At 36.2% G+C, this 13,484-nt stretch overlaps 1 protein-coding gene across 1 annotated transcript in view; it reads right to left on the reverse strand.

The window, feature by feature from the left end:
- LOC136981990 (fat-like cadherin-related tumor suppressor homolog) overlaps positions 1 to 13,484 on the reverse strand; it is a 461,240-nt gene that overhangs the window by 285,133 nt on the left and 162,623 nt on the right.

Below are 13,484 nucleotides of genomic sequence, written 5' to 3' on the forward strand. Positions count from 1 at the left end.
CAGGAAACTTCTTTGTCCATATTTGTTTTTGATTTGATAAAATATGTTTTATTATATTTTTGAATTTTCTCTAACTTTATTAATTTATTGTACATATTCTGGCTTAGAATAATAAATAGATTTTTTTCATTCATATTACTTAACCGAACAATCATCTTAAACAATTGTGCTATAAATCTGCTATAATTAATGATTAAATACCAAGTAATTTGGTACTAGAGCTAGATGTTAGATGCCATCTCTTATCTAAATTAATAATTATAATTTTGATAATTTATTAAATAATTTTAGAATTATCTGGAAGAAAAGAACTGGCTCTGCCCCAGACCAGTTCTTTTCTTCTAGATATTTAATCATTAATTATAGCAAATTCATAGCCCGAATGTTTAAGGCAATAACTTGGTTGAGTATCTGGTGTCGGGCTTAAAGATGTTTATTTGTGTAGTACAGCTGACCCTTGATAATCCAACAGGTACCAAAGAGGTGTCAGATTACCAAAAGTGTCCGGAGAACCGTAAGTGATCGCATATTTGGCATTGTTTTGCTAGCAGTAGCCTACAATATTCCTACATTTTATGAGTAAAATGCTGCCTAGGTTAATATGGAAATGAAACACCCATTTTCGGTTAACTAAAACATGTTTATTAAAAGAAATATGGAAGCCAATAAGTGTACAATAAATGTACATACAGTATGTATAAACATAAATAATACAGTACGTACAGAACTGCTCACAGAAAACACAAGAAATGTGTGTCATCGTGTAAGAATTGGGTGGAGAGATTCGTGTCACAACATCCTTCTGTGCAAGCAGACATGTAACAAGATGGGGACTACGGTTACCTTGACGGGAGGTGCGTCGGACTACCGAGCGTGTCGGATTATCAAGGGTCAGCAGTACTTATTTTTCAAATATTTTGATTCATTAACAATTTTTGTTACTTATTGCCTGCATAAAATCCAGACCTGGTACTAACCGAACCCTCATTTATGTAATGCACAATTAGGAGATTTATCCAGGCTCTTGAAAAAAATTAAGACGTTATAAAAAGAACTATTTTCCTCTTCCTATGATAAAACGTTTAATTTATCTTGTATTCCAAAACTATATTTTGTAAAAATTTACCCCTAATATACTACTACAAAATTCAATTCTATTTTTATTTTATTACTGTTTTGATAAAATTATTATTACACAACATCATAATAAAACAATAATCATTTAAATCTCCTGCAAACCTTGTAACCAGTGCTGTCAAAGTTCGTACGCGAACGTTTTCGACCCCCTCACTAGGTCCTTCTTCAAGCAAAATTTTTTTTTTTTTTGACCGTTACATCGAAGAATATCCTCTTTCCGGATAAAAATTCAAATTGTCAAAATTCCGAATCTAACGAACCGCGTGCTATCCAACATTCCAAAGTTTACGTAATATGATCGCGTGCTTATCTTCATGATGTAAATTATCTAAACGCAATCCGATCGCATCTTTTATCGATGCGACTTCCCTGTAAGGGTCTCTTTAATCATTTGGCCTCCATTGCTTCGAGTCGCTGTCTTGAATTAGTGCCTGCCATGCTAAAGACAACTTCATCTTGTCCTTCAAATTGATTGGTTGGGTGTACTCGAAGGCTTTACAAATCTCCATTTGCTCTAACCATCTAAGGTGGTCTATGTGCCGAGTGTACACTCGGCACACAGACCACCTTAGGTTATGGTTAGAGCAAATGGAGATTTGCTCTAACCATAACCTAACCTTAACCTTACCTAACCCTAACCTAACCTTAGATGGTTAGAGCAAATGGAGATTTGTAAAGCCTTCGAGTACACCCAACCAATCAATTTGAAGGACAAGATGAAGTTGTCTTTAGCATGGCAGGCACTAATTCAAGACAGCGACTCGAAGCAATGGAGGCCAAATGATTAAAGAGACCCTTACAGGGAAGTCGCATCGATAAAAGATGCGATCGGATTGCGTTTAGATAATTTACATCATGAAGATAAGCACGCGATCATATTACGTAAACTTTGGAATGTTGGATAGCACGCGGTTCGTTAGATTCGGAATTTTGACAATTTGAATTTTTATCCGGAAAGAGGATATTCTTCGATGTAACGGTCAAAAAAAAAAAAAATTTTGCTTGAAGAAGGACCTAGTGAGGGGGTCGAAAACGTTCGCGTACGAACTTTGACAGCACCGATTACAGGGTTTGCAGGAGATTTAAATGGTTTCACCCCGGTGTGTATAGGTGAATTATATTAAAACAATAATCAATTTCTCTTGTATCATTCTGTAATGTTCTTTACAAACTAATTTGAAAGGAAAGAAATGACTGTTCATGTGGCAAAATGACGGAAAATTGGAGCCAGTTAGGCCAATTGGGCCGAGTGGTGACTGATTACAGGTTAATTTTGAAGCATTTTTACATTTTTACATTACATTAAAAAAACTTTACATTACAGTTTACAACTTCAGTTTACATTAAAAACACTTTGTGTTTCAATGCTACTATTGAAGCAGTGCTACTGAGTAGTGGCATTAAAACACTGCCAGTACTGAGTAGTGACAGCCACTACTGGATCAGTTTTGCAATGTGCTTCTTCTTCAATTACTAATGTCGTTCACTATGGCTTTACTATTTCAGAACAGACTATATTTGCAAAATCTCATCTTTAGCAGTTGTGTGGTTAATTTAAACTTACAACCTAAATCAGCCTATAGACTTTACATGGCAAAACTTGGCCATGTAATCTCAGTCAATTGATCAAATTTTAAAATTCCAGCTTTGTCACAACATCAGCATTGCTAATTTCTATATATTTGCAATAATCATCTTTAATGGTCATACAGTTGCTTTAAACTTCAATCACAGACAAAACACTTTCTGATTTATAAAGGGCTCTGCTAAATTAAGAAGACCAAAAATGTTAGATCAGTGAAAATATATTTAATTTAGATTTGATTAGATGTCTAGTGTCTCCAAGTATAAAATAATTTTTTTAGCAAATAAAAATCACTGGAACAAAAAACTATCATATCATCTTCCTGATGAGATCATGTTCAAGGTACAGTCCCGACCAAAATGGTTGACTATTAGTCGATCAGTCGCGCAGCTCTGGAAATTGATCATTTGTTACGCCAGGACGTTCTATCTCTTAGCAAAGGCGTTTCAGGTGGACTGATCCGATTTGAGCCGTAATAGGGGTTAGGAAATCGAGCCGGAGGGACTTAAGCGTGCAGTCAAGCGCGCTGCAGGTTGACAAGACTAATCGCTCATCGCTTGCCTAACACTGCGTGTGTAACATTGGCCGTTTTTCTTTTAAAATTGTAAATTTTCCGCCACTGATTGTCAGAAATATGATTTTATCTGTTATCTTTATACTTTTCTTTCTGTATAATGTTTTATTTACGTTTATTTTCCTGTAATTTGAGACGATACAGCTTTAAAATAAACAGATCAGGTCTCACTTGCCAATAGATTATCTCAACTTTCACCGATTGTCGTTGGTTCCTTTGTAATCGGAGAGGAATAGGACTCTGTGACAATTTCCACTGTTAAGTGTTAATTGTTTTTGCGGTAATCTGAGTAGAGGGGAGAAGTTACTTAATAAACCGCCAAGTGTTTTATTACTGTTTAAACAACTGCTCCCCGGTTGTTATTTTTAGTAATTGAAGAGGGGTAGATCGTGTCAAGGTCAGTGAAAGTTTATTACTTTCGCAACAGAGTGTCATCTGAGCTGCCACCCACTCCCCCACCCTAAATGACAACAACGCGCTAAGTGTATTATTACTATGTAAACAACTGCTCCCCAGTTCTTATTTTTAGTAATTGAAGAGGGGTAGATCGTGTGTCAAGGTCAGTGAAAGTTTATTACTTTCGCAACAGAGTGTCATCTGAGCTGCCACCCACTCCCCACCCTAAATGACAACAACGCGCTAAGTGTTTTTGGGACTTATTAGAATTAGAAAAACACAAATTAGAAATGAGTAAATACATTTATTAACTTTATTTACAAACATTTCGTTAACAGAACATAACGAATCAAAATGTTGCTTAATTGCTAACAGAACATAGCAATTACACGTAACAAAACAAATCTGTGTTAGCTCCCGCTAAGAAAAAAAAAAAGGAAAAAAAAACGCAGATGGAGGGGAGAGGTTTAGAACCTCGACCACAATCCAACTCTTTCAACGACCTCATTCACTCGCTCAGGCATGCTTTCCACAAGAGTGTGACAAAACGTGCCCTTGCGAAGCCTCTCCCAACGAACAGAGGCGATGTCCCAAAGTTCGTTGGGATTGGCTGCCTGAATGGAGCCCTTGGTGAGTTTCGCCCAAAGATGTTCAATTGGGTTGAGGTCCGCCCCTCTCCCCGGCCATCCCATATCCACTACTTGTGGATGTTCGTCTATCCACCGCCTAACGATGCGTGATGTATGCACCGGGGAGCGGTCGTGAACAAAAAAAAAACGGTCATTACCGTAGACGGCCCTCACCGTCGGCAGTAATACTTGATCTAAGATCTCGACATACTGCACGGCGGTGAGATGTCCGTCTATGCGAACCAACTCCCCGGGACCCGCATCGCTCATCCATCCCCAGACACCTGTAAACAGAAAAAGCAGATAAGTTGTCATGTTCAAAGAGATAATGACATATATACACGAAAACACATTAAAAACACTCACCTAACGAAAAACGCCCGCTTCTTTGGGTGCGCCACACGTATTTCGGATCATGTCGAGCACCTGATGGGCGACGCACCAAAATTGGCCCACTGCTGCACGAGCAGAATACCTTCTCATCGGAAAATATTACTTTTGACCAATCTGCCGTGGTCCATTGTGAAAATTGTTGGGCGAACCCAACCCTGTCCATTTGATTGCCTATGCTTAAGGCTTGTTTCTTGGCAGCTATTCTGCCGAAGAGGTTTGCTTCTCGCAACCTATGAATAAAATAAAAATATGTATTATCCTGCTTCTTACATTTCTGTATATGCAAGAGAATGTTAATAGAAATGTCTGTCGGTTCATCTTATCGATAGAAATATATTTCATTGCAAGGTTGGAATATTATACTACAAATTATACTACAAATGTTACTAACCTCCGCTTTACTGTATTTATTGACACGTTCAGGTTCACTCGGGACTTGAGGGTTGACGCCGTGGCGAACGGATCCGCCTGGCTTTCGCCTTGAGTCGCTCGTCTTGAGCGGGGGTTGTCAGGCGCGGTCAGCCAGATGAGTGTCCAGGCGACACTGACTCAGTTTCTCTGTACAATTTTAAGATGCGCGACACGCTTCTTGGAGAAATACGCAGGCATTCGGCTATTTCAGATATTGACTTCCCATCCTCTTGATGGCTGATCACCAGTTGACGAATTTCGTTTACTATAGGCTTCGGCATGGCGAAAGTATTAATCCCGCACTTCAGCAAAGGCTTTATATACTATCGCTTCCCTCGGCAATTGTATTTAATTTCAGGGTAACAGACATAAATAATATAGAGAAAAAAATTTGTCATTATTTACTGTGTATGTCTCCTTCTAATTACTGCAGGTCTTCACCTCGAATTTTCTGATAAATGCAACACATTATGCAAATGAGCACTCATTTGCATAATGTATCGAAGGAAAAAAGGCAAGTTTAGAAGAAAAATTCAGAAGGAAAAACTGATGAGGAAGGATGTGGAAAAATGTATAGCTTTTGATTATTGAAATAAATATTCATTAGAAATTTTAAAAAGTGTGTATATTTATTTTGTTTGAATATGTCGAAAATGGTTCCTGAATGGCATCTTTCCCGGATAAACAACTTTAGAGGCAACTTTACGTGTGCAATGATGGCTTTCCCATAGAAATTCTATGTGATGCGTATGAAGCTGCCGTTCGTAGATTAGGTCAAAAAAGCTTAAAAAATAATTAAAAACATAAAAAGAAAATAATGTTTTAAAAATATTTTTTACATAATTACAAGTAGTATAGAATTAAACAATTGAAATATAATGTGATAATAATACACAAACACCTAATTACTTGCTGAGCTTGCTGATTTCTTTATTTTCTAACGTTTTCAACCTAATTTTTATAGGTCATCTTCAGGAAAAATTTATTACATTTCCAAATTCGAATATAAAGCTTTCGAATGCTCGCGACACTTAAAACTTTTCGAATCTTTACAAATTTTAACGGTTTAAATAATAACGGATTAAACATTAAACCAACTACAAACACATTAAAATCATTACTAATCAACAAACAAAATAAATAAATAAATAAATAAATATTGTATCAAAAATAGATTAAACTAGTTAATGCTGCCATGTCCTTTCTACGGGTTTTTTAATCCCATTTCTTTTTCTATTATGTATTTCCATGCCGTTGGAAGATTATTTGCGTCTTTTGCATTTAAACATTTGTTTTCCACCTTACTCTTATATATTTCTACTTTTTCCATCCCTAACGCAATCGTAGGTGAATGGACTGCCTTTACTATTCTCGCTTCATCCCATTTTACGTTCGCTCCTTCCTCTTGTCCCATGATCGCCAAAATGGTGTTATTGTGCCCTTTTTTTACATCATATTTGTGTTCTTTTATACGTGTTGCCAAATTACGTCTAGTTACTCCAATATATTCTTTTGTTACCGCTAATTGCTCGTTCTCAAATGGAATCTTATAAACCCCCGCCTTATCCTGCATTCTCATTGCGTCCTTATCATTTCTAAGTAATCTGTATATGCTTGGTGCTCTTTTATAAATCATTTTTGTGCCTTTATATCTACATAACTCTTCTATCACTCCTTCCATTTTTCTGTCGTACGTGAACTTGCTGATCCGATCCTCTCTATTAAATCCTCTGTGTCTATGCTGTTTGTAACTCTTAATTAACCCTCCTATTACGCTCTCTTTATAACCCAACTGTTTTGCCACTTTTTTAATTCTGTCAATCTCCTTAATTTGATCTCGTACATCTGTGCAATATACGTACGCCCTTTTAATAAGCGCTTTAAACGCTGCCATCTTATATTTGAACGGATCATTAGACCACGCCGGTATATATAGGGGCGCAAGCGTTGGTTTTAAATATACTGAAGTTTGTATATCTCCCCTTCTAAATTTTATATTTATGTCCAGAAAATGGAGCTGCGTACGGCTTTTTTGTTCCATTTTTAGCTGTAACCCATGCGGATTGTCATTCATAGCAATTAAAAAATCTCCAATCTTTCGTTCATCTTTCCAAATTATCAATACGTCATCCACATATCTTTTGTACATTACAATGTACTCCTCAAATGATCTTAGGATATCTTTTTCTAGTTGACGTACTACTAACTCGCATAGGAGTCCCGACATGGGACTTCCCATCGGGACACCTTTCTTTTGCTTGTATGTCACCCCATCAAATCCAAAAAATGATTGATAGCACATCAAATCCGCAAGTCCATTCAAGTCCTCAACATGCGCCGCCAACCCTGGATTATGCTCTATCAAAAATTCAGTAAGGGCATTGAAGCATGATGTTAGATTCACGGACGGGTACATGCTTTCATAATCCATTACCGTCCCCACCTCATCGTTCATTAAAGCCAACTCCTGCAACTCCTTTACTACCTTATTCGGATCATTCGCTACATACATATTTTCCACCATCTCCTCATATATGTACTTTTTTAATCTCTTCTCCAGTATAAAGGTTGGTGCATTGCATTTTTCAACTACCGGCCGAATCTCCTTGCCCTCCTTATGTGTTTTCGCGAACGCAAATATTCGTGGCATTCGGGGGTTAGGATTATGCGATCTTTTTAAGAATGGCAGGTACGTTGAGAGTGGTGTTCTTGATCCGTTGAGAATGATCCGTTCAAATATAAGATGGCAGCGTTTAAAGCGCTTATTAAAAGGGCGTACGTATATTGCACAGATGTACGAGATCAAATTAAGGAGATTGACAGAATTAAAAAAGTGGCAAAACAGTTGGGTTATAAAGAGAACGTAATAGGAGGGTTAATTAAGAGTTACAAACAGCATAGACACAGAGGATTTAATAGAGAGGATCGGATCAGCAAGTTCACGTACGACAGAAAAATGGAAGGAGTGATAGAAGAGTTATGTAGATATAAAGGCACAAAAATGATTTATAAAAGAGCACCAAGCATATACAGATTACTTAGAAATGATAAGGACGCAATGAGAATGCAGGATAAGGCGGGGGTTTATAAGATTCCATTTGAGAACGAGCAATTAGCGGTAACAAAAGAATATATTGGAGTAACTAGACGTAATTTGGCAACACGTATAAAAGAACACAAATATGATGTAAAAAAAGGGCACAATAACACCATTTTGGCGATCATGGGACAAGAGGAAGGAGCGAACGTAAAATGGGATGAAGCGAGAATAGTAAAGGCAGTCCATTCACCTACGATTGCGTTAGGGATGGAAAAAGTAGAAATATATAAGAGTAAGGTGGAAAACAAATGTTTAAATGCAAAAGACGCAAATAATCTTCCAACGGCATGGAAATACATAATAGAAAAAGAAATGGGATTAAAAAACCCGTAGAAAGGACATGGCAGCATTAACTAGTTTAATCTACTTTTGATACAATATTTATTTATTTATTTATTTATTTTTGTTTGTTGATTAGTAATGATTTTAATGTGTTTGTAGTTGGTTTAATGTTTAATCCGTTATTATTTAAACCGTTAAAATTTGTAAAGATTCGAAAAGTTTTAAGTGTCGCGAGCATTCGAAAGCTTTATATTCGAATTTGGAAATGTAATAAATTTTTCCTGAAGATGACCTATAAAAATTAGGTTGAAAACGTTAGAAAATAAAGAAATCAGCAAGCTCAGCAAGTAATTAGGTGTTTGTGTATTATTATTGGTAAATCTGCTGAGGAAGTAAGGAATATAATGTGATATGTGAATATTTACAAAGTATAAAAGTTCAATTCGAATATAATATGAATATATAATCGATAAAATGAAAATATAATTGAATACAAAAAGATCTGTTTATAAACTGGCAATATATTTTATTAATATATATATATAATGACAAAGAAGAGATATGCAAACATTTTTGCAAACATAAACTCTGTATAATCAATAAATATTTTATAAAACAACAAAATGTGCATTGCAATTTTAATTCATAACTTTATACAAGTGTATTATAAAACGCGCAGATTTAAAACATGATAAAAACAATTTTATAACCGAAGCGGAAATAAATTATAAGAAAAGTATTCAAAATAAAGAGTTCTGACAAAATGATAGTTAAATATCAAAGACAACATTCTGTTCAATACTATTAAACAGTAACCTTGACATTTGATTCACTTCTGACAGGGAAAGGAGCAGTTGTTTACATAGTAATAATACACTTAGCGCGTTGTTGTCATTTAGGGTGGGGAGTGGGTGGCAGCTCAGATGACACTCTGTTGCGAAAGTAATAAACTTTCACTGACCTTGACACGATCTACCCCTCTTCAATTACTAAAAATAAGAACTGGGGAGCAGTTGTTTACATAGTAATAATACACTTAGCGCGTTGTTGTCATTTAGGGTGGGGGAGTGGGTGGCAGCTCAGATGACACTCTGTTGCGAAAGTAATAAACTTTCACTGACCTTGACACGATCTACCCCTCTTCAATTACTAAAAATAACAACCGGGGAGCAGTTGTTTAAACAGTAATAAAACACTTGGCGGTTTATTAAGTAACTTCTCCCCTCTACTCAGATTACCGCAAAAACAATTAACACTTAACAGTGGAAATTGTCACAGAGTCCTATTCCTCTCCGATTACAAAGGAACCAACGACAATCGGTGAAAGTTGAGATAATCTATTGGCAAGTGAGACCTGATCTGTTTATTTTAAAGCTGTATCGTCTCAAATTACAGGAAAATAAACGTAAATAAAACATTATACAGAAAGAAAAGTATAAAGATAACAGATAAAATCATATTTCTGACAATCAGTGGCGGAAAATTTACAATTTTAAAAGAAAAACGGCCAATGTTACACACGCAGTGTTAGGCAAGCGATGAGCGATTAGTCTTGTCAACCTGCAGCGCGCTTGACTGCACGCTTAAGTCCCTCCGGCTCGATTTCCTAACCCCTATTACGGCTCAAATCGGATCAGTCCACCTGAAACGCCTTTGCTAAGAGATAGAACGTCCTGGCGTAACAAATGATCAATTTCCAGAGCTGCGCGACCGATCGACTAATAGTCAACCATTTTGGTCGGGACTGTACTTGAAGAACAGCTTGTATTTTCATGTTCTCTTGAGGAACAGCTATTTAAATGTATTAACTCCTGTATATCATTTCTTATTGAAAATTTCTACCGTGTTTTCGTGGAATGACCTGCATGCCACTTAAAAACAGGGGAGACCAGCAAGCCAGAAACCCTGGTGTTACTGGCATGCTGGTTAAACTGCAACTAGGGCCTTTTGGAGAAAAAATGAGGCCTGGGGTGCTAGCAAAAAAATAATTGTGTGGGCACAAACAAAGGGATGGGGCCTTTGATGTTATTAGGTGTGCTAGAGCACATTTACTAGAGTTTTATTCTTGCAAAGCTGTTGTTTGCAGCAGCTCTTAGTATAATAAAACACTGTTAGCACAGAACTGACCAAACAGGCCTCGTTCTCTGCTTTTATACCCTTTTTGCTGGGAGAGGGATTCAGAGATGGAGGAAGAGGTAACTTTTGAGTTGGATGTGTGTAATGATTGGACAGAAGAACATCCCCTCCAGCCTGGGGTTGGTCAGGGTGATATACTTCTAGCCAATCAGGGACTGGCTCATATCTCTCAATCCTCTCTGACTCCTACAGAAATTTAGAATTTAATTTTATAAATGTTAAAATTTAGCAAATTGCTTTGCCTTCTTTTATATTTTTGTCTAACATATTAAGTTTCCAAATTGAGGCTCCTAATATTGCGAGGCCCGGGGCAGCTGCCCATCTTGTCCCTTCCTCTGATTGGCACTGACTGCAACTAAAGATAAAATTGATTAGATGTAACAAAACTAGTTGTTAATTAGACATTGAAGAAAACATTCTTCTGAGTACAATAAAATAATAACATTGCCTAATCCAGCAACTTCAACCTTTAAATTTCCGGTACAAACGACGAAAATTAACAGAAAAAACTAACGTTTTCGAATCTCCATCGAGATCTTCTTCAGGTTCGTTAATGGAATGTCATGAGAATAGAACTCTTTTGAAGTTCAAAAAATCGAACATCTCCAGCGTGCGATGACGATGCAAAACATAAGATTGATATAATAGACCTGAGTCTACTAACGTAACGTCGCAAAATATCAATGCAGGAAATAAAACCATGTCTACCATCGTGGATTGACCTCTGAGATGTATCGCCACGCGTACGATAAAACGTTGCTATCTTTGTAATTAATGCATTTCCCCAATTATGACAGCAACGTTTTATCGTACGCGTGGCTATACATCTCGGAGGTCAATCCACGATGGTAGACATGGTTTTATTTCCTGCATTGATATTTTGCGACGTTACGTTAGTAGACTCAGGTCTATTATATCAATCTTATGTTTTGCATCGTCATCGCACGCTGGAGATGTTTGATTTTTTGAACTTCAAAAGAGTTCTATTCTCATGACATTCCATTAACGAACCTGAAGAAGATCTCGATGGAGATTCGAAAACGTTAGTTTTTTCTGTTAATTTTCGTCATTTGTACCGGAAATTTAAAGGTTGAAGTTGCTGGATTAGACTTTATATGTACCGGTAGTCACAAGTGAAGTTTGTTTTTAATAACATTGCAATTTGACTGACTTATAATCGGGAAGAGTATTTTCATTACAAGATAATAAAACAATTAATGACTTATTGACATTAATAGTAATAGTAATAGTAGTAGTAGTAGAAGTTAGTCAGTGTGGGCTACACTGACTATCTACCCTGACCTTAGAAATAACATCTTCCTCTCAAATTTCATACAAAGAGGATGTTAATTGATGTAAGTAGAAATAATTTACAGAGTTTCTTAAATTTAAAAAATGAAAAAATAAACATGTTAATCAAATAACAATAAAATACACATTAAAAAAGCACTTTGAGAATTCCAAGAGTATTTTACATCATTAGAAAGAATCAGAAACAACCAAACACCTTAAGTTGCTGAGAAGAATTTAATAAATAACAAACGTTTTCAGCCAAACCTGTTGGCCATCATCAGGTTAAACATATTCGAATGCAAACACAAAATGGAACAAAAAATTTAAATACAAACAAAATAAAATAACGGATAAATTATACATATAAGAAAGTAAAAAATAAATATAAATAACAAAAAATATAAAAAAATATGTATAGGTTAAATAAGTAAATATTAATAAATTACATGAAACTCTAATAAATGCAAGACATGCATTTATCAATAAATTATATGAAATTCTGACAAATATAAGATATGCAGTGATAACAAAATCAAGGCATTAAATTAAGAGCTATCAAACTTCTTAATTAAATATTTCCATGCCGAAGGCAACCCTTCAGCATCCCTGGCATTAATGCAGGCATTATGTAATTTGCTCTTAAATATTTCAATTTTTTCGGCGCATAACGCTAAAGTCGGTGAATGTACAGGTTTAATAATGCCTGCTTCACCCCACTTGACTACAGAGCCTTCAACCTGCGCCATCTGAGATAGAATTGTGGCATTAGATCTTTTGCTGATGTTGTACTTGTGCTCCTTCAATCTAATCCCTAAGCTTCTATTAGTGACTCCAATGTAGTTTTTGTTAATGCCTAGTTCTTGGTTTTCATAAGGAATTTTGTACACTCCAGCCATTCTTTCTTTATCAATGTTGTCTTTGTCGTTCCTTAATAATTTGTACAGGTTTGGAGCCCTCTTGAAAATTAATTTGGTATTTTTGCGGGCTGAGATTTCCTTCATGATAGCTTCTTTCTTTCTGTCATACGTGAACTTTGTGAATTTGCGGACATCCCCTCTTTGAGCTTTTGTTTTGTGAATCTTGTAGTTTTTGATTAGTGCGGTTATCATATCCGCCCTGTACCCTAGAGTTCTAGCGATATGCGATATCCTGCAGATTTCTTTTTGTCTATCAACCACACTACTGCAGTAGAGAAAAGCCCTGTGAACAAGAGCACGGAAAGCAGCCATTTTGTATTGATAAGGATCATTCGAACGCGACGGAATGTACAAAGGGCTATGCGTTGGTTTTACGTACACTTTAGTGGTCAAATGTCCTTCCTTGAATTCAATGTCAATGTCTAAAAAATGTATCCGTGAGGAACACGTCTGTTCAATCTTTAGCATGAGGCCGTCATCGTTGTTGTTGATTCTATTAATAAATTCCTCGATTTTCTGGTCATTTTTCCATATTACAAGGACATCGTCCACGTATCTTTTAAAATACATAATGTCATTCATGAAGCCACAAATAACACTCTTTTCTAACCTTCTCAATACAAGTTCACAC

Source organism: Centruroides vittatus, unplaced genomic scaffold (assembly GCF_030686945.1).
Source record: "Centruroides vittatus isolate TY-2023 unplaced genomic scaffold, ASM3068694v2 contig_8, whole genome shotgun sequence".
In the NCBI taxonomy this organism is placed as follows: domain Eukaryota; kingdom Metazoa; phylum Arthropoda; class Arachnida; order Scorpiones; family Buthidae; genus Centruroides; species Centruroides vittatus.